The 18,921-nt window shown below is 54.8% G+C and overlaps 1 long non-coding RNA gene across 3 annotated transcripts; it reads right to left on the bottom strand.

Annotated features, from left to right (window-relative positions):
- Positions 1-1,532: 1,532 nt before the first annotated feature.
- On the bottom strand, positions 1,533-18,420 carry LOC102167940 (uncharacterized). Of its 3 annotated transcripts, XR_014811417.1 has the most exons (8): positions 18,269-18,420; positions 15,252-15,294; positions 12,625-12,691; positions 12,286-12,457; positions 11,517-11,583; positions 11,249-11,340; positions 10,827-10,998; positions 1,533-2,161 (listed from the first exon to the last, which is right to left on the bottom strand). It is a non-coding gene; the product is annotated as an uncharacterized LOC102167940 (long non-coding RNA). The 3 variants fall into 3 exon arrangements; XR_002341110.2 differs by lacking the exons at positions 12,286-12,457; positions 12,625-12,691; positions 15,252-15,294; positions 18,269-18,420 and having other exon boundaries at positions 1,775-2,161; positions 11,517-12,008; XR_014811418.1 differs by lacking the exons at positions 11,249-11,340; positions 12,286-12,457; positions 12,625-12,691; positions 15,252-15,294; positions 18,269-18,420 and having other exon boundaries at positions 11,517-12,007.
- Positions 18,421-18,921: the final 501 nt, after the last annotated feature.

The following is an 18,921-nucleotide window of genomic DNA, read 5'->3' as shown; positions in this document are numbered from 1 at the left end:
TCCTTGGTGGGCCCGGACTCACTAACTCCCCGTGCCCCGTGATCTCAGCACTTGCTGTTTACATCAGCCAGAGCTGTGGCCCTGATGACAGCCTATTTACCTGCCATCTCGCCCACCGAAGTGGGCACCCCCTGAGGGCAGACACCTGCATCTCCCTCTCTGGGAGCCAAGGACACAGCACCACGGGCTCTGAGCAAGGTCTGAAAAGCAGGAGAGGCTGAAGGACAGGAACACAAGTCAACAGATAATCTCGGAGTTCCCGTCGTGGCGCAGTGGTTAACGAATCCGACTAGGAACCATGAGGTTGCAGGTTCGATCCCTGCCCTTGCTCAGTGGGTTAAGGATCCGGCGTTGCCGTGAGCTGTGGTGTAGGTCGCAGATACGGCTCGGATCCCGCATTGCTGTGGCTCTGGTGTAGGCCAGTGGCTACAGCTCCGATTGGACCCCTAGCCTGGGAACCTCCACATGCTGCAGGAGCGGCCCAAGAAATGGCAAAAAGACAAAAAAAACAAAAACAAAACCAGATACTCTCCACAACCTCACAGGAATGCCACCGTATTCCCGTTTTACTGAAGAAGTGGGCTCAGAGAGGTTAAGTGGCTTGCCTGAAGCCACACAGCCTGGAAGTGGTAGAGCTGATTTGAAGCCAGGTCAGTGGGCCTTGAGCACCGGGCCTCTTGGGGCCCTGACAAGATGTAGGTGGAGGCACTGTGGCCCTCAGGGTCAGGCTGGCAGATATGGGGACAGAGAGACCCCAGGACTTGCCATGGAGGGAGGGGGAGCGGGTCCTGCTTCCTCTCCTGCCTGAGAAGGAAGTTGTCCACATCAGGGACCCATGCAGGGAGGGGCTCAGATGCCGGGAGAGCAGGTGTGCCCCTGCCTGGGACCCCCAGGGCCTGGCTCAGGGAGCTTAGCTGGGGCAAGGCTGGGCAGCTGGCCGCAGGCCTTGCAGGCCAAGGGGAGGGCTATGCTGGGCATCTTAGATGTTCCTGCTCCAGCCACCACACCGCAGAGACCGAAGTGCCCACTGTTTATGCAGCCTCCCCTGGAAGTCACCTCTCCACGGCAGCGGGGAACCCCAGATGCCCTCTGCCAGCCCTGTTGTCCCCTGAGTTTCTGTGCGGGAGTTGCCATTGCCCAGGAACTTGTTAATACAGTAGAGAGTCTAGATGAGGAGGCCGGAGATGGGAAGGCTGGCCTCTGCCCTTTATTTTTATTATTTTAATTTTAATTTTTTTTTCTTTGGGGCCGCACCCACAGCATATGGAAGTTCCCAGGCTAGGGATCGAATTGGAGCTATAGCTGCTGGCCTACACCACAGCCACAGCCACAGCCACGCCAGGTCCAAGCCGTGTCTGCAACCTATACCACAGCTCACAGCAACACAGGATCCCCAACCCACTGAGCTAGGCCAGGGATCAAACCCCACGTCCTCGTGGATACCAGTCGGATTCATTTCCACTGAACCAAAACGGGAACTCCCTTAATTTTATTTTGTTTTTTTTCCCCTTAATTTAATTTAATTTCTTTGCTTTTTAGGTCCGTGCCTTGTGCAATATGGAGGTTCCTAGGCTAGGGGTTGAATCAAAGCTGCAGCTGCCAGCCTACGCCACAGCCTCAGCAACATCAGATCCGAGCCGTGTCTGTGACCTAAACCACAGCTTGGGGCAACGCCAAATCCTTAACCCACTGAGCAAGGCCAGGGATCAACCCCATCACCTCATGGTTCCTAGTTGGATTCATTTCCACTGTGCCATGACAGAAACTCCATCCCTTTAATTTTAATTTTTTAATTTTTGGCTGCACCCGAGGCATGTGGAAGTTCCCAGACCAGGGATCGAACCTGAGCTACAGCAGTGACAACGCCAGGTCTCTAACCACGAGGCCACTGGAGAACTCCTGGCCTCAGCCCGTTAAACAAGCCTCACCTCCTCACCCATTCCTGTCTCTGCCTCACAGAGGGAGGAGCAGGGGGCAGGCTTATCTGCAAGGCTGTGTGCTCAGCTTTGGCAGGGCAGGTGGGGCTCCAACAATAAGCCTCATGTTTGCTGTCGCTGTCGCCATCCGGATCACGAGCCTCCGATCAGCTGTCTCCAAGCACTTTCTTTGGCTGCTCCGAGGGCTGCAGGGAGGCTCTCGCTTAACCTCACAATCCCTGATTCTGCAGATGAGAAAAGTAAGGCACAGAGAGGCTATGGAACTTGTCCAGGGTCACACAGCTGGTGTGTGTAGGGCTCAGGAAACCCAGAAATCCTGCCCTTAAGTACCACGGTCCCATGACTTTTGTATGAAATTCATCGACACCCCCAGCCCCTGTCCTGAAACAGGGAGAATGGCCCACTAGCCCCCTTGGACCGCTCCCCCCTCCCACAGTAATTCTAGGCGCTCCTGGGCCTCGCTCAGGCTTGGAGAAAGACCAGGAAATCTGCTGTGTCACAGGGACGTACTTCCGGCCGCTGACTGCCGGGGCCACCCCACGGAGCGGGGGGTCAAGGCACAGGAAGCGAGGAGGGAGGGGCGGCTCCCAGCCACCGGCTGCCTGGACCGGCCACCCCAGGCCTGGGTCTTAGCAGACCCCAACGTTCCCCTGGACCCGGCCCCTTCCTGCCAGCCCAGCACAGCCTGGCCTCCCAGCTCCTCTGCGGCCTGAGAACTGCAAGTGGGGTGTCCCGGAGCCCCAGCTCCCTGATTCCAGCCGGCCAGAGGACTCTTGCTTAGTGCAGTGTTTTTCAGAGCTCTTAAATATGTCATCACGGTAACACAGGGGACGAGTTAGGAGAGAAGAGCCATCGGAAGGCTTGGGAGGAAAAGCAACCCCTCTCCTCCCCACTGACCCCCAGAGAGCCAACTCAGCTCCGGTGCTGACCTCCCCTCCCCCCCGCCCTCTTCATCAGCCCCCATGTCCCTGCCTCGTGGCACCATCCCCCTGTTTCAGTCCTCTCTTCCCCTGCCACCTCTGTGACCCTAAGAGGCCTTCCCTGCCCCTCCCCCAACACCCCCACCCCTCCCCGTCCCCATCTTTAGGACCTAACCAACTCTTCCTTGCTGGTGAGAGTCCAGGCTCATTCCCCTGGCTCCCCTATCAATGGCCTCCTAGCCCGTGTTAATCAGTTTGCAGATTGAAAATCAATAATAAGTTTTACGCTGTTATATACCTGTAAACCTTGGAACAGGCAGATTTACCTTTTTTTGGGGGGGACATCTCCCATGGCATATGGAGGTTCCCAGGATAGGGGTCCGATCAGAGCTACAGCTGCCGGCCTACACCACAGCCACAGCAATGCCAGATCTGAGCCTCGTCTGCAACCTACACCACAGCTCACGGCAACACCGGATCCTTAACCCACTGAGAGAGGCCAGGGATCAAATCCACAACCTCATGGTTCCTAGTTGGATTCGTTTCCGCTGCGCCATGATGTGAACTCTGAGAATTGCTAAGTTTTAAACCAGAGCTGTTCTATCCTTGGTGTTGGCCTCTCTGGGCTCCCCTGCTGCAGGGTCACCAACTGTCAGGGTAGGGAAGGGCCTTGGAGTCAGTCTTCCTACATCCCTACTTCATAGAGACAGGCACAGAGAGGGGAAGGAGCTTGCCCAAGGGCACACAGCTTGTCATTGTTTGGGGCAGAGACCTATCACCATCCCCCAGGGTCCTGTCCCAACCTAACCACCTCCGTTGTCTGAGGAAATAGAACCCCTGATAGTTTACCTAGGCATCTGCTGCCTGGAATCAAGACACTTCCCAACTCCACGTACACCTATAGGTTGGCCTGTGACTGAGTTTTGGTCTAGATGTAATTAGAGTGTTTAATTTCAAGAAGGGTCCTTAAAGGACCAGGCAAACCCTGCTCTCCTTTCTCCTTCCTGCTGCCTATAATGCAGATATGATGGCAGGAGCTTCAGCAGCCACTTTGGACTGAAAGGTGTATTTTTTGAACAAAACTGCTCATGGTGGAATCACAGTATTAGAAAGAGTCCAGGCTCCTGACCCTGCCCTGGCCACCTCTAAACATCTTGAGTATGAGAGAAAACGAAATTTCCATTTCATCAAAGCCACTGATATAGTGGGTTTCCAGCTAGGTTCCTTTGACTCAGGGCCTCCCCCCTCCCCGCTTCCCCGGGGGGTCTTGTCTTCTCCCACAAGGAACGACCAGGTCTTGGTGCAGAGCAGGCCTGGGCTTCCTGACTTGACACCTCATGGGAGCGCAGGGCTCCCAAGTGTTCTTTAAGTAGCGCAGTCCCAGAGTTGGGAGATCTTACTCAGACGCCCAGCAACAACAACAAAATCTTCTTAAAGTTGAGAAGCCCCAGCTGAAAGAAAGCGGGTAGGACACCCCCAAGCCCGTCCTCACTCGGCCTCCCCTCCTGGGTCCCAAAGCCCCTGAGCCCATCCAGCATCTGCTAGGGCTCTGTTCTCAGAAGCACCTGCCTGTCCCCCCAGGCAGCCCAGAGCGGGGCCAAACCTGGGTCCCTGGGTGTCGGACAGACAGACTGACAGAAGGCTGCAGTGACTCAGTCTGGGAGGCACAAACAACCATTCCCCCGAGGCCAGGGCAGTGGCTCTGTCACCCCCACTCCCGCATCTGCACCCCAGGCTCCTGTGGGGACAGGAGAGAGAAGCAACAGCTGTCCCCTCTCCACAAGGCTGCCCAGCAATGGCTGGGCAGCAGGAATCAAGGAACACAAGGAGCTGGACCACTGTCCTGCTGATAGGGATGGAGTGGGATAGGCACACAGGGAGTTGTAGAGGTCCCAGGAGGGGACCACAGATAGAGGGGAAACTCGGGGAACTTTGGGAGACCACTGGAAGTTAAAAACGGCTCCAGAAAGCCATCGGAACCAAGTAGGCCTGCTTAACTCATAGAAGCATGAGATAGGCCTCAGGTCCGTCAGTGAAAGACAAAACGAGGCCTGCATTCAAGTTCAGCAAGACAATGACCCTTCGGACCCCAGGCGGGAGTTTAAGGGAAAGATGACATTTCCAAGTGGGAGACCCTCGCGGTACAGACGCCTGAGATGATGCGAGGATTTTAGCAGATGTTACCGCCCTTCTGCTGATTTGAATAAGCATCATGAGGTCCCCGTCTGACCTCATAGAGTCAAATACTCCCTTACTGGACACGAAGGAGGAGCTAGTGACTCTTCGCCTGCCCATGCGTATCTCTCACAAGCGTCCTATTGTAATACAGCTATTCTTTGGGATTCCTGTCGTGACTTAGTGGTTAACAAGCCCAGCTATTATCCATGAAGATGCAGGTTTGATCCCTGGCCTCGGTCAGTGGGTTAAGGATCCAGTGTTGCCGTGAGCTGTGGTGTAGGTCGCAGACGTGGGTTGGATCCCATGTTGCTGTGGCTCTGGCGTAGGCCGGTGGCTACAGCTCCGATTCAACCCCTAGCCTGGGAGCCTCCATATGCCGCGGGAGCGGCCCAAGAAATAGCAACAATAACAACAACAAAAGACAAAAAGACAAAAAATAAAATAAAATAAAATAAAATTATAGTTGAGGAGTTCCCGTTGTGGTGCAGTGGAAACGAATCCAACTAGGAACCATGAGGTTGCAGGTTTGATCCCTGGCCTCACTCAGTGGGTTAAGGATCTGGTGTTGCCGTGGGCTGTGGTGTAGGTCACAGACGTGGCTCGGATCCTGCGTTGCTGTGGCTGTGGTGTAGGCCGGCAGCTGTAGCTCCGATTTGACCCCTAGTCTGGGGATCTCCATGTGCCACAGGTGTGGCCCTAAAAAGCCAAAAAATAAAAAAAATAAAAAATTATAGTTTATTTACAATGTTCTGTCAATTCCTGCTGTACCGCAAAGTGACCCAGTTATATGTATCTATCTATACCTATAGATATTCTTTTTCTCGCATTATCCTCCATCATGTTGCATCACACCTGCCTGGACATAGTTCCCTGCACTGCACAGCAGGGTCTCAGTGCTTATCGACTCCAAACGCAATAGGTTAGTTACATCTACTAACCCGAGACTCCCCATCCATCCTGCTCCCTCCCCCTCCCCCAGGCAACCACAAGTCTATTCTCCAAGTCCATGAGTTTGTTTCTTCTCTATGGATAGGTTCATTCATGCCATATATTAGGTTCCAGATATGTGATATCATATGGTATTTGTCTTTTTCTGACTTACTTCACTTAGTATGAGAATCTCTAGTTTCGTCCATGTTGCTGCAAATGGCATTGTTTTTGCTTTTATTTTTGTTTTGTCTTTTTAGGGCTGTGCCACAGGCATATGGAAGTTCCCAGGCTAGGCGTAGAATTGGAGCTGCAGCTGCCGGCCTATACCACAGACACAGCAATTCGGGGTCCGAGCCTCGTCCGTGACCTACACCACAGCTCACGGCAATGCCAGATCCTTGACCCACTGATCAAGACCAGGGTTTGAACCTGCCCCTCATGGATATTAGGTGGGTTCATTCCTGCTGAGCCATGATGGGACTCCCAAAGTTGACTACTCTTGGTACCTCATATAAGTAGGATAATTCAGGTTTGTCCTTTTTTGATTCTACATAAAATCCTCGGGGTTAATCTATGTCGTAAGATGTGCCAGAATTTCCTTCCTTTTTAGGGCTGAATAGTACTCCATTATGTATATAGGCCTCATTTTGTTTATCCACTCATCCCTTGGACACTTGGGCTTTTTCCACCTATTGGCCACTGTGAATAATGCGGCTCTGAAGATGGGTGTGCAAATGAGGAACGTTATTTTGATGGTGGCAAATTCACAGGAACACATATTGGAGCAAATGCCCAGTACACCACACCTCACAAACATGAATGCTTATGGGGCAGCCGAAGTGATGTGGGTGATTTAAGGATAAACATCCAAGGATGACTGTGGATGCGTGAAAGGCGCCACATGCGCTGGGTACCACTTGACTCTGAGACAGTCCAAGCAGCGCCTAGTGGAGGCTGGGCACAGGCTTCTCTCTCTGTCATTCCTCTCCAAGGCCCTCAGCCTCCAGCTCTGCTGGTCCTCCTCGCCCTCCTCTGCTCAATGCAGATAAAGCCAGCCAGAGGCCAACCATGTGCCCTCCTGTCCCTCCCGGTCTGTCCTGGCTCCAAGTCCCAGGGAGGCATCTCATTGGTTGTGCTCTCACCAGGTCACACTGATAGGTCACTGGTCAGCCTATGGATGAGCTCTCCTTGGTCAGGTGCCCTGCCTGGTCGAATCAGAGGTGAGGAGAGCAGGCTGCGTGTGCCTATCGGGCCTAGGTTGTTCCAGCGGTCTGCGCTGCCCTCAGATGCCCAGCTCTGGGCCCTTCTCGGGTGGGGCTTGGAAGACCCTAGACAGGCACCCTAGAGAGTGAAGGTCAGGGTCTGAGCTGCCTACCCTCTGAACCCGCCTGCCAATAACCACAGGCGGGAGGTGCGGCGGGGAGGCCTGCGTCGGACTGAGGCCTCCGTTGCCCCCTCTGCTAATGAGGCATCTGGGTCTCCGTGCTTGGGGAGTTGGTTGGTGCTGGTGTGTGTGTGTGTGTGTGTGTGTGTGTGTGCGCGCACGCGCGTGTGTGTGGAAGGGGCCCGAGGGGCTCCCCAGACGCAGCTCTGCCCACCTGGGCAGCTGTGCTCTTCTGCCAGCGTCCCTCTTCTCACAAGGGACCCCGACGGTAAGCTCCTGTGCCTTTTCAGACCTTGGTCAGAAGAACCCAGATCTTTGGTTTGGAGACGGGTCCTCTGCACCGGCTCTTCAGCGAGGGCCTGAGCACCGGCGGCTGTGGGGATCCCTGCCCTTGGGTTCCCGGCTCAAATCAGCGCAACTCTGTCCCCACGGGGTATGGGGGAGGGGTAATGTGCGCGCGCGCCCCACCAGGCATACACTCTACTCCCAGCGGCTGTCCTCTCCCTAAGTGCCTGCCGAGAGGGCCAGCCCCCCTGCCCCCAACAGAAGAGCCGTCCCTAATTGCCCTGTGCTAATTGCCACTTCAACCTGTGCAGCTGGGCGGGGCCTCCCCTGGGCTTAGAGCTTGTTATTGGAAAAAAACTGATTTCCCCAGATCGGGAGAATTCAGACTTAGGGGAGGGGGGTGATGTCTGGGTTGTAGCATTTATCATTGAAAACAGGCCTCCTTCCCTCATGGAGGTTTTTTCTGTAAACAGTTTAAAAGGTACCCCCCATCCTCTCACCTCCTGGGGGTCCTGGCCTAAGGGACAAAGGTGGCCTCCCAGGGCACCGTAACACTACACAGACCCCTAAGGGTTTGGGGTCTGAAACCTGGGCCACCTTCAACACGTGGGCTCTCAGCTGAGCCTCCGCCCTCTCCGAAGGCCTATCCCTGGCTTCTTTCTTGTTCTTTTAAGAGCTTAGTTGATATATAACTTGTATACCATGAAATTCTCTTGTTTTAAGGGCACAACTCAATGATTTTTAGTAAATTTATAGAATTGTGCAATGATCACCACTACACAGTTTTTTGTTTTGCTTTGTTTTGTTTTATGGCCACGTTCGCTGCATATGGAAGTTCCTGGGCCACTGATTGAATCCAAGCCATAGCTGCAGCAACACCTGATCCTTAACCCACTGTGCCACAGCAGGAACTCTGGTCTTTTTAATTTTAGACACTCTAATAGGTGTACACTGGTATTTCCTTGTGCTTTACCTTGCATTTTGCTAATGATGATGAAGATATTTTCATACATTCATTGGCCATCTGTATGTCTTCTTTGGTGAAGTGTCCAAATCTTTTGCTCCTTTTAAAACTGGGTTGTGGCTCTTAATTATTAGTTCAAATAATTCTTGATATAGTCTGGATATGTGATTTGAAAATATTCTAGCTCAGGCTTATCTTATTTTATCAATGGTATCTTTTTCTTTCTTTCTTTTTTTTTTTTTTTTGCTTTTTAGGGCCATACCTATGGCATATGGAAGTTCCCAGTTAATTGGAGCTACAGCTGCTGGCCTACACCACAGCCCCAGGAACACCAGATCTGAGCGGAGTCTGTGACCGACACCACTGCTCATCTGCAATGCCGAATCCTTAACCCACTGAGCGAGGCCAGGGATCGAACCCGAATCCTCATGGATACTAGTTGGATTCTGCTGCCACAACGGGAACTCCCTATCAATCGTATCTTTTGAAGTGCAAATGTTTTAAGTTTTGATAAGGTCCAATTTATCAATTTTTTTGTTTTATAGGAAAAAAAATCTAAGACCTCTTTGTCTAACTCATCGTGAAGATGATCTCCCAAGCTCTTTTTTTTTTTTTTTTTTTTGTATTTTTAGAGCTGCACCTGCGGCATATGGAGGTTCCCAGGCTAGGGGTCCAATCAGAGCTGTAGCTGCCGGCCTACACCACAGCCACAGCAACGCAGGATCCGAGCCGTGTCTGTGAGCTACACCACAGCTCACGGTGACACCGACTCCTTAACCCACTGAGCGAGTCCAGGGATCGGACCTGCATCCACATGGATACTAGTCAGGTTCGTTTCCATGCGCCACGACGGGAGCTCCTCCACGCTCAGCCTGAATTTACCTTATCTGTCACTGCCCACTTCCTAGGCCTGACAGTTGCACCTCAGTTTTTTCTCCTTGCACTCGGGCACCCCACTTCTGCTCCCCTTCAGCAGGGATTTAAAAAAAAAAATCCCCAAATCAGATCACACCCCACAAGGGTGGGGATGTTCCCTTGTTTTGTTTATCAGTGAGTCCCAAGTGCCTAGAAAAGTGCCTGGCATACAAAAGGTGCTCAATAGATACACATCGGGTTGGGTCCTGTTGTTTCTCGGGAGGCGCCACATTGTACTTGGAGAAAGGTCCAACCTTGCTGTCCAGGCCTACAAGACCCAACACAATCCAGCCATACCCACCCTGCCCCCTCCCGCCAGCCCCGTCTTCTCTCTAATCCTCATAGGCGTACAGCTCATTCCCATCTCAGAGCCTTTGCTTTAGCTGTTCCTGTACCTGCCATTCACTGCTTCCTGCACTCCCCAAGCCCGGCTCCTTTTGTCAGTCTGAACTCCGCCTAAAGGCCGCCTCCTCTGAGAAGGCTTCCCTGTCCGCCTCATCGGAAGCAGCTGTCTCACCCGCCACGTCCCATCACACTCTCACGCCACCCAGTTTTCACTGTCCACAGAGCACCTGTCTCCAGACACGTAACCAGTTTATATCTTTACTTTGAAGATGGTTAACCTCCCACCTCCGTGGGCCCCGGGATGGGGATGGGGGAGGACCCAGGGTGGAGCCCTCAGCCAAGGCCTTCCTCCTTTAGCAGCATTCCTTGGATATTCCAGCCCCCAAAGCTCTCCTGCCCCCCCGACCCCGGTCTATCTTCATTCCTGTCCCTCTGTGGTGGCACACAATGTGCTCCCTGGTATCCCTGCCCTGGGGAGGTCTCATTTCACGCTGCCTCTGGGCATCCTCATGTCACTCGTTCTGGCCAACGAAATAGTAGCAGACATGATGGAAGGAGAGGTTAGATGGGCGCTTGCATACTGAGCTAGTTCTCAGGGGAACCCAGGTGCCACGCTGGGTGAAGCAGCCCACGTTAGCCCTGTGTGGAGGCGAGGTAGGGCCAAAGTGCAGTCGTCCCGCGGTCCTCACAGGGAACTGTCCAGAACCCCCGCAAATGCCACCAGCCAAGAATGCTCAAGTCCCTATGTACAGCGAGGTAGGATGTGCATTTGCATATAACGTTAAATCATCTCCAGATTACTTACAATACCTAATACAATGCAAATGCTATGTAAATAGTTGCTGGCACCAGGCAAAATCAGATCTTGCATTTTGGAACTTTCTGGAATTTTGTCCCCCACATATTTTCCATCCTTGGTCGATTAAATCCAGGGATGTAGAACCTGTGCATCTGGAGGGCCACTGTACCTGAGATGACAGCCTGTGCTGGCAGCCAGCTGAGTTGCCAGGCTGATAGTTCACATCAACTGCAGTCACGTGGGTGAAGCCTTGACTCTTTCACCCCCACTGAGCCCCAGCCAGTTGCAGCTGTATAAGTGATCTCAGCAGACGAAAGATGAAGCAGCACTGTCCAGTCAATCTAGAGAATGGTGAGAAATAAGAAATCGCTGTTTCCAGCCATGGTTTGGGGATTGTTGGTTACATAGCAGCAGATAACACACACCTGTGGCAGTCTCATTTGTGTCTCAAGGTTTATGGGCATTATAACTGCAGCCCATCCACCCATCCAACCCTCCATCCCCCTTTCCTGTTCACTACCCTTGGAGATGGGCAGTTTGTCCAATCCTTCTCCTCCTTGTGGCAAGAAGTCCCTCCCAGGCCTTACTGACCTGTTTCCTCACTGGTCCAAGTCTGTGCTCCCTCCACAGTGCTCAACAGGAAAGCTTAGCCCTCCCAGCCTCTCCAGGGCCACAGTTCCCTACTGGGCAAGGTGGGGGAGGGCAGAGTGAGGGGCTGCTTCCTGAGGACCCCTGATCCTCCCAATCCAGGTGGCAATCCTCAGTGGGCTCCCCGAGGCTCCCTGGAGTGGGAACAGAGGACAGGCTTGGGACTCAATGACACTGTGGGGTGGGTCTCAGTGGACAGGTAGGTACCCACCAGGCCATCTCCAGCTGAGCACCTTGAGGCGGGTTCCTCTGAATGCTCTGGTCTCAGTGTCAGCATTCTGTAAAATGGGCCTGGGTATGTCGCCGAACCCTCCCCGTGAGGCCGCTTGCAGGAGCAGGCTCGGCTGGGTGGACTGCATTCCAGGCAGAGGGAAGAGATAGCGGGAAGTTCTGTTCCCTCGGGGAGGGGTACGGCTGTGCAAAGGGCTGGCAGGTCGGGTGGGGGGCGGCCACTGTGACCCGCAGGCCGCTGCAGGGGCTGGAGGGCAGAGGCGGGGTTGGAAGCGGCTGTCTTCCAACCCGGAGCAGGGCGGCAGCGACTGTCCCCACTTCGAAGACGGGAAAATGAAGCGCCCCTCGGCCCTTTCCGCCCGGGAGAGCGGCGCTCGCCACCCTGCGCCCTGCGGGGGTCGGAGGACTCGCGGGAGGGACCGCCCCCGGGAGGGGGAGGGGAGCCTGGGGCGGGGCCCTCGGGGAGCTCCCCCCGCCCTCCGGGTGGGGCCACCTGCCCCTCCCTGCCACGCCCCGGGCTTCTGATTGGCCTATAGGGGAAGCGGCCCCGCCCATGGGGGAGGGGGAGGGACGCTAACCCTGGGGCGTGGGGAGGGAAAGCCGGGTTCCGGGAGGCCCAGGGGGCGGCCGAGTGGCCAGACGTCGGGTGGGCACGACTGTGGCTGCTTCAGGGCGGAGACCGAGACCCAGAGTGGGAAGGGGCCTGCGGCGGCTCTATGGCGAGTGGAGCCCGAAGCCCGTCAACCCACCGCTGGGGCAAGGCTGTCTCCTGGCGACCTGGGGCGTCTCGGCCTGGCTCCCTCGCTGCATCCTGTGACGGACTGCGGGCTGCGATGACGCGCGAGGCCGCCAGGGGGCGGTGTCGGCTCGCGCGGGGCCGTGAGGGTCCGTTGGGGCGGGACTCCACCGCCTCCCTGCTTCCTGAGCGGATGGGGAAACCGAGGCTGGCCCACAGTGGCTTTGGCCAGTGCCTCGTCCCCTCTTCGCTGGGGCCACACGGCGAGATCCGATAAGGAGGCCTTCCTCCCCAAGCCCGGGACCCAAGGCGTCCCATAAACCTTGTGGTTCCCTTCCCCGCCAACACTCACATGCACCTGCTCCACCCCGATGCAGAGTCGCTCCGCCTCCCTGGACCTGAGTTTCCCCTCCTGTGACCTGAGAGAAAGTGATGGTGAGGACGCGGGGACCCCCGACGGCTCAGGGGTCTTGGGAAGAAGGAGTTTCCTGCCTGCCGCTGTCAGGCAGGGGCCTCTGTTACCATTAGGACTCATCTAAGATGTGTGAGCAGGGCTAGGCCTTAGTTTCCCTCTGACCTGCAAACCGAAGCTATTTGCCCAAGGGGACCGTGGACAATAAAGCTGGAGGTGCAGACAAAGTGGGGGGCTGTCCTGGGCTGGCCCACCTGGGCTCTGCTCCTTCTGGTCCTGGGTGCTGCCACTCCCCAGAGCAGCTGACTCCTGGGCACTAGAGGTGACCTAGCCAGAGCCCCGCGGGGTGTTTACCAGGCCTGAGAGGGCAGAGATGTGCTCAAGGGCACACAGTCAGGCAGGGATCCAGCCCCTATGTGCTGGAGGGTTGGGGACAGGGCAAGGGCCCCTTCAAGCTCCTGCAGAGCAGGAGGGGCCAGGTCTGAGGGCTCCTGCACTGCCCGGGAGGGGACCTGGGCTGTGTCCTGGCTCAGTCCCCTTGTGCTCAGGAGTCCCTGGTGTCACAGACATGAGTAAGGAACTTCCTGCTCCCGCCCTCCGGGTTGCAGCAGGTGTCAGGTCTAGCTCACACTCCCCACAGGGTGACTGGCTGGCCAGGCTCCCACCCAGCCTGCTCTCCCACTTCCAGGCCTGCCTTGACTCCACCCACCCAGCCTCATCAACTCCTCCAGTTACTCATCAGCATTTATGGGGTACCTACTGTGCTCCACAGGAACAGGCAGGCCCCACCCTGAGGCCAGCAGAGGAGAAACCCCCAGGAGTGCAGGACACTGCAGTGGGGGACTAGAGAGGCTGAGGGAGCTCCTTAAGCCAGGTGACACCTGAAGTGAGTCCTTGGGGACTTCTGGGGACTGGCAGTCATTCAGGCAGAGGGGGGAACAGCATAAGCTAGGGCCCTGAGGCCCCGAGGTCTGCAGGCCTGAAGGCTGAGGTTCTCAGGGGAATGGAAGGGGTCTGGCCTTGGGGCAAAGCGGGGTTTTTCAACTCAGATGGGGAGCATCTTTGATCAGGGGGGGCTCTGAGCAGAAGAGGGGCTGAGCTGACTTGGTTTCAACAAGATCGCCTCAGGTTGCAAGAGGCTGTGGCTGAAGCTGGAGCCTAGAGAGTCCAGGGCAGCCTGGGTCTGGGAGGGGGGAGGGAGGAGGGGGGAGGGAGGGGCCAGGGTGTTTGGACACAGAGCCCCCTGGGGCTTGCCTGTGGCGTGAAGGGTACAGGCGCTCTGCCTCCTCTCAGGGAGCCTCCTCCTCCAGGAAGCCTCTCCTGCCCACTCACCTCTCAGAACAGCTCGGGGGACTTGTTGGTTGAATTAATTAACACTGACCATCTGAGTCCCCTGGGGAGGGATGGGGGAGCCCCAGCCCAGCATCCCCACCTGCATCTGAGGCCCCCCTCATCTTGCGGGTGGGAGGGACTTCTGGCAGAGCTTTCATCAGCTGTCGCAGGGGCTTCTGACAGCCCAAAGGGGTTAGGAACTCATGAAACCAAAGCCTTCCCTTCCTGGGATGGAATGAGCCTTACAGGTTCCGACCCTGTGGCCAAAGCCCTGGCCCTCTCCGGGCTCCAGTTCCCTGCCTAGAACTGAGCTGACAGCCTGGCCTATGTCAGCAGGCGAGTCCCTGAGATGGTGGCCGTGAGACAGCATTTCGCCCGGTTCACGTGCCTTTTTAAACAGTTACCTTGATGGGAATTCCCGTGGTGGCTCAGTGGAAACGAATCCTACTAGGAACCATGAGGTTGTGGGTTCGACCCCTGGCCTTGCTCAGTGGTTAAGGATCTGGTGTTGCCGTGAGCTGTGGTGTAGGTCACAGACACAGCTCAGATCTGGCATTGCTGTTGCTGTGGTGTAGGCCGGCATCTGTAGCTCCGATTTGACCCCTAGCCTGGGAACCTCCATATGCTGTGGGTGCAGCCCTAAAAAGACAAAAAAAAAAAAAATTCCCTTAATTATATGAATAATATCACATATGTGCCCCTTGTGAAAGACTCAAACCACATAGAAGGTACAGAGAGCAAAACTAAGAGCATCCCCCTCCCCCTCCCCCTCCCCTCTCCTCCCTGCCCGCTCCTCAGGGGACCCTGCAGTCCACAGACAGTGTTTTTTAAACAGTATGTATGCTTTTCCTTTTAACATTTTTTTTTTTATGGCCACACCTGTGGTATATGGAGAATTCCTGGGCCAGGGATTGAACCCAAGCCATTGCTGTGACCTGAGCCGGATCCTTTAACCCAGTGTGCTGGGCCGGGCTTCGAACTCACTCCACAGTAGGCTCCTGAGCGGCTGCAGTCGGCTTCTTAACCACTGTGCCACAGCGGGAACTCCCTTTCTTTTAACATTTTTAGGTGGCAATGCTGAAAATTAATCCCAGGAGCTGGATTCCTGGGGGCAGCTCTGTTGAGGACACAGCTGTGTCCCCCAAGAACTCAGTGACTTCTCAGCACAGCTCTTATCTCCACTTGACAAGCTCAGGCCATTTCGTGCCTGTGCCCGCGTGATACCAGGGACGTACGATGGTCTTGCGGCAGCTGTGGATTCACCTCCTAGACCAGGACCTGTGCGGGGTGAAGGGGACACTATTATAATGAGACTGGAGGACAGGGACTGTGCTGGGCAAATATTCTGAGTCAGGACCTTTTCAAGTGAGAAACCTCTGTCTCCAACTGGCCTAATCCAAAAACTGGATTATTTAATGAGAAACTATATTATTTAATTTTTTTTTTTTTGGCTTTTCAGGGCCACAGGTATACGGCATATGGCGGGAACTCCCAACTATATTATTTAATTTTTGTTAAATAAATAAAAACCCGGGAGTTCCCGTCGTGGCTCAGTGGTTAGTGAACCCATCTAGCTTCCATGAGAACGTGGGTTTGATCCCTGGCCGCAGTGGGTAAAGGATCCGGTGTTGCCATGAACCATGGTGAAGGTTACACTTGCGGCTCGGATCCCGCGTTGCTGTGGCTGTGGTGTAGGCTGTTGGCTACAGTTCCAGTAGACCCCTAGCCTGGGAACCTCCATATGCTGCAAGTGCAGCCCTAAAAGACCAAAAGACCAAAAAAATTAAAAAAATAAAAATCCAACTGGATCATTTAATGAGAAAGCTCAAGGCTTCAGGCACGGCTTTTTCCAAGGAACCTCTGTGGACCCAGAGATGCCATAGAGACTGTCTCACTGGAGTGTGTGTGTGTGAGAGAGAGAGAGAGAGAGAGAGAGAGAGAGACGGGATCCCTGGCTCCAGGTCTACACCGGGCCCTCGCCGGGAGGACAGGGCCGGTTGAGAAGGTGCATCAAGATTGCTTTCGCTGCTCCCCTCTGGGTGGTCGCCTTGGGTTCCTATTTTTCATGATTAAAAATGCAGCAGTGACCGTACTTCAGTAGTTGGCAGTTAACCTGTATTCTCTTCAAAGGTTTAACTCTGAAATTGCTAGAAATGAAAGAAACGAGGATTACCTCCTTTTTAAAAAATTTAATTTGGAGTTCCCATCGTGGCGCAGCGGAAATGAATCTGACTAGGAACCGTGAGGTGGCGGGTTCGATCCCTGGCCTCACTCAGTGGGTTAAGGATCCGGTGTTGCCCTGAGCTGTGGTGTAGGTCACAGACATGGCTCAGATCTGGCGTTGCTGTGGCTGTGGTGTAGGCCGGCAGCTGTAGCTCAGATTCCATCCCTCCTGGGAACCTCCCTATGCCACGGGTGTGGCCCTAAAAAGCCAAAAAAAAAAAAAACTTTAATTTTTTCTTGTTGTTTCTGGCTTCATGGAGGCCTATGAAAGTTCCTGGGCCCCAGGGTTTCAATTCAAGCTGCATCTGCATCCATCTGCATCCTGCGCTGGGCTGGGGATTGAACTGGCAACACCCCTGGAGACAAGCAGGATAAGTAGCCAACCTCGCCACAGCAGGAATGCCCCAGACCCCTTTTTATTGCACTTGGCGTCACAGATACTGTGTTTTTTTCTTCAAGTTGAAGGTTCATGGTGACCCTGCATCGAGCAAGCCTATTGGCACCATTTTTCCAACAGCATTTGCTCATTTCACCTCTCTGTGTCACATGCTGGTAATTCTACAATATTTTAGACCTTTTCATTGTTATTATATGTTATGGTGATCTGTGGCCAGCAATCTTTTCTTTTAAATTTTTATTGGAGTTCCCGTCGTGGCACAGTGGTTAACGAATCCGACTAGGAACCATGAGGTTGCGGGTTGGGTCCCTGCGCTTGCTCAGTGGGTTAAGGATCCGGCGTTGCCGTGAGCTGTGGTGTAGGTTGCAGACGCGGCTTGGATCCCGCGTTGCTGTGGCTCTGGCGTAGGCCGGTGGCTACAGCTCTGATTGGACCCCTAGCCTGGGAACGTCCATATGCCACAGGAGTGGCCCAAGAAATACCAAAAAGACAAAAATAAATAAATAAATAAATAAATAAATAAATAAATAAATAAATAATAAAATAAAATTTTTATTGATTGATTGTCTTTTTGCCATTTCTAGGGCCGTTTCCCGCAGCATATGGAGGTTCCTAGGCTAGGGGTCTAATCAGAGCTGTAGCCACTGGCCTACGCCACAGCCACAGCGATGCCAGATCCAAGCTGAGTCTGCAACCCACACCACAGCTCACGGCAGCACCGGATCCTTAACCCACTGAGCAAGGCCAGGGATCGAACCTGCATCCTCATGGATACTAGTCGGTACTGTTGCCACTGAGCCACAATGGGAACTCCCTCCTGGGTTAATCTTTCTAACTGGCGGCAGGAGCTCCTTACACATTCTGAATGTCACTCCTTTGCTGGGTGCTGGACTCTGCTTCCCAGGGTGTCACTTGTCTTCACCTAGTTTTATCTTGACTTTGGTCTGAACCAGCATCTCCCGTTGAGCCTGGGAAGACTGGTTGGACAGGACAAGAGTTTGGTGGGAGAGCCTGAGCCCAAGTGCAGAGATGGGGAACCAGCCCAGCCGTGTGTGTTGGGGGGGATGGTGGAGGAGGGTGGTCCAGCCAGGTGCTGGAAGGGCGGGACCCAGGTGAGGTGGGGGTGGGTGAAGGACAGCCTCACCCTCTGACCTGGTCCTGGCCACTTTCCATACTGGCCTTGCCCAACCCTGCCCTGGAACAGCTTCCTTTTGTGATCTGAAAATTCTCCTGACTCATTTCCCAGATAAGAGACTGGCGCTCAGGAGTTCCCATCATGGCTCAGTGGTTAACAAACCCAACTAGTATCCATGAGGACATGGGGTCAGTCCCTGGCCTTGTTCAGTGGGTTAAGGATCCGTCATTGCCGTGTGTTGTGGTGTAGCCCGAATCCTGTGTTGCTGTGCCTGTGGTGTAGGCTCCGACTGGACCCCTAGCCTGGGAACCTCCATGTGCCGCGGGTGGGGTCCTAAAAAGACCAAAAAAAAAAAAAAGAGACTGGAGCTCAGACTGGTGGGGCTACTCAGCCTGAGTCCCCAGAGCTGGTGTGGAGTGACTAGAACCCAGCTTGCTTGCACCAGCCTCCCCCCCAACCCCCGCCGCCCGCAGGAAGCCCCCCACCCTCCCTTCTACCTGCAGCACACGCCACGCTGAGCTCCCGGGGCACCTGCTCCGCTGGCCTTGCTGGGGGCCGCTGGGGCTCAGGTTGGGGAGGGCTCCCTGTGGTCAACGAGCCACTCTCCTCAAGCCCCGCCCTCTACCCCTCCTCACTCCTGGGAGATGACCTTGAAAACAGAAGCCATCAGAGTAGATGTCTCTCACTGCCACGCAGGGCCCACCCTCTGCCCCCCAAGAACTGACCCATGTCCACCGCGGAAGGCTCCCCTCCGTGTGTGGGGGACCCATCCCTGCTGGCCTCAAGGTCATGGCTCCACAGGTCTTTCCTGCATCAGTGTTTTGCACACATGGCACTTGTCCCAGCTGGCCACTCCCTCCTCCTCGGGACACCTCCGCTTCTGGGAACATTGTGCCCTTTGACCCCCGAGGGCCACCCCCCACCTCCTTGGCCCTCCTCCTGTCCCCACCCCCACATGCTAGACGTCCCAGGCTGTCACTCCTGTCTCCCCGTGTCATGCTTTCAATGCCTTCTCTCTCCAGTGATCCCCAGATGTTTATCACTAGCCAGGGCTTCCCCCTCAGCTTCCGGTTGCCATGGACACGCCGAAGTGGCTGACAGGCAGCATCACAGATGCCCTCACCCTGCTCCTCCCCAGGCTTCCAGGGGC

Source organism: Sus scrofa, chromosome 7, assembly GCF_054392235.1.
Source record: "Sus scrofa isolate SSC_HxYL_T2T_F1_AM1 chromosome 7, Sscrofa_HxYL_maternal_Yorkshire_Landrace_v2.0, whole genome shotgun sequence".
NCBI classification, from domain to species: domain Eukaryota; kingdom Metazoa; phylum Chordata; class Mammalia; order Artiodactyla; family Suidae; genus Sus; species Sus scrofa.
Note: the sequence above shows the minus strand (reverse complement) of the source record. Positions and strands in the feature narration are given on the sequence as shown.